The sequence below is a fragment of the Octopus bimaculoides genome, chromosome 11 (genome assembly GCF_001194135.2).
Source record: "Octopus bimaculoides isolate UCB-OBI-ISO-001 chromosome 11, ASM119413v2, whole genome shotgun sequence".
In the NCBI taxonomy this organism is placed as follows: Eukaryota; Metazoa; Mollusca; class Cephalopoda; order Octopoda; family Octopodidae; genus Octopus; species Octopus bimaculoides.
In genome coordinates this window covers 33,486,236-33,488,542 of record NC_068991.1, presented here as the reverse complement: position 1 = coordinate 33,488,542, position 2,307 = coordinate 33,486,236, and positions in this window count along the sequence as shown.

The window sequence follows — 2,307 nt, the reverse complement described above, 5'->3', positions numbered from 1 at the left end:
CAACAATTTCTGCTGCCACCAGCACCACCACCTCCACCAAGAACGACAATAACAACAACAACAACAATTCCTTCAACCCCAACAACTGAAGGAGAGAAAGAAAAAATTAAAATCGCCAAACAAATTGCTGAATTCTTTTCAAATTCGGAAGAAAATTTTCCATCCCTCCCCGCTTCACATAAAAGTGACAACAATACTGGAAAAAAAAGTCATTGAACTGCTACAACAGCAACCTCTGTCACAACCATTAGCATCACAACTACCAACAACACCACTAATACAACCACAACTGCCACATCTGCCATCAACACCAGCACCACCACCACCAACAACAACAATAACAAAATAAAAACAAACTTCGCAGAAGCATTGAAACAAAAATGACAATAGTATCTTTTACTACACAGCAAATAAAAGACACAAGAAATTTGATTACGAAAGAAAATAATGAGGTACAACTAAACATACCTCAACAAACACTAGAAAACACGAACAAAAAAAACAATCATATACAAAGTAATAAACGCACAGTCAAGACGACCAGAACAAGCCAACACAGACAAAATAGAAAAATGCTTACGCCCTGTATGGTCACATAAAGATTATGTTGCTTGGTGGCATAAATTTGCCCAAGTTCAAGTAATATTTTGAAATGAAGAATTAGCAAAACAATTTTCAACACTAACTCTTCATACACAAGATATCATCATGATACCTAGTTGCCTTAGGCAGAGGGTAACAAAAGTTACTATCAAAAATGTCCCGCCTATGATAGACACACTATGGATACTATCGGTCATATGTGTCGAAATGGAGGACATAAACATCCTCCAAATTACTGTCTCGGAACAGCAGAACTAGGTCGGAAAGACACTGCAAATCCTGTTCCAAATTAATGAGGACTCAATAAGCAAAATACCAACATACATACGCTTATCACCTGAACAAAAATTGTATGTAGTGGTGGAGGTCAGGCGGCCTTGCTGTTATTTATGCGACAGCGAGACACACCTCAAAAAGGATTTCCCAGCTGCCGTAAAAAACCAACAACAACAACAACAACTACCAAAACTTGTAAAAAAAACCTTGCTGCCCACACCACCTTCAACACAAAAAACAACAAAAGAAATACCAGCATCATCAACAACCGAGAAGACTACAACTACTGCAAGAACAACAAACGAAGAAACAGAAAAACGAAAAGAAAATTCAAAGACTGATTCCCCCTCCCCCACATCGCATACACCTCACACAAATAACCAACAACCAACACCAACGAAAACAGCAACACAACCACTGACAGAAACACACACAGACGCCTACATCAACTCAAAAACAAACATTACACAAAACGACATTAAAACAAACACCCACCCATACACAACACCACCAGAACACATAAAAATTTACCACATCACACCAACATTGCACCACACGATAAAATTTCTCTATCCCAATGTGGTAGGGGACTGCCAGAAATATTTATGCAAAAAACTTTACTACAGCCTCCTTGATGAAAAATCAAAGGAAGAGACAAAACTTTCGAACAGTAAGTAACTCTCTGTTCCTTTCGTTTTGTGTTTTAAAGCACACAACTCATGATCATGATCAAGATTGGTTCTGTGAATGCGCGTGGTTTGGGGTCTCCTTGGAAACAAGGGTACCTCTTAAATGACATAAAGTCACATAATTTGGGAATCATAGCCATAAGTGAGACCAGACTCCATGAGCCATGGGCCCTAAAGTCCATGTTTGGCGGACAGTTTAACATTTCTTTTTCTCCCTGTCTGCCGAGGATGGGCGGTAGTGGCATGGCGGTACTTTTTTGCAAGAGTCTGGATCTCGAAGTCAAGACAATATTCGTAGACCCGGAGGGTAGACTGGTTGTCCTGCTTTTTGACTCCTAGCAGTCTATGTACCACCTTTAACAGGTCGGCCGGATTTCTTTCAATGTCTAGAAGTATTTCTGGGAACGTCTCGTCCTTTACTTTTAGTGGGGGATTGGAATGCTACCTTGGACACGCATCTAGACTACGTGGGGAGAGACAACAATAGAAGGGGATGCAAATGCCTCAGAGACCTGCTCAGATGCTTTCAACTGTCTGACAGGTACCGACTCGACCACCCAAATGTGCCAATGTGGACATGGAGCAACCACATTGGGTCGTCGAGATCATATCTAGATAGGATACTGTGTAGGACAATAGATAGGGATAGCTTAGGATGTCCACAATTCCACACAGTCAGCTACACGGATCACAAACTCATGACGTGTACGCTAGACTTAGATAAGGCACATAGGCAGGG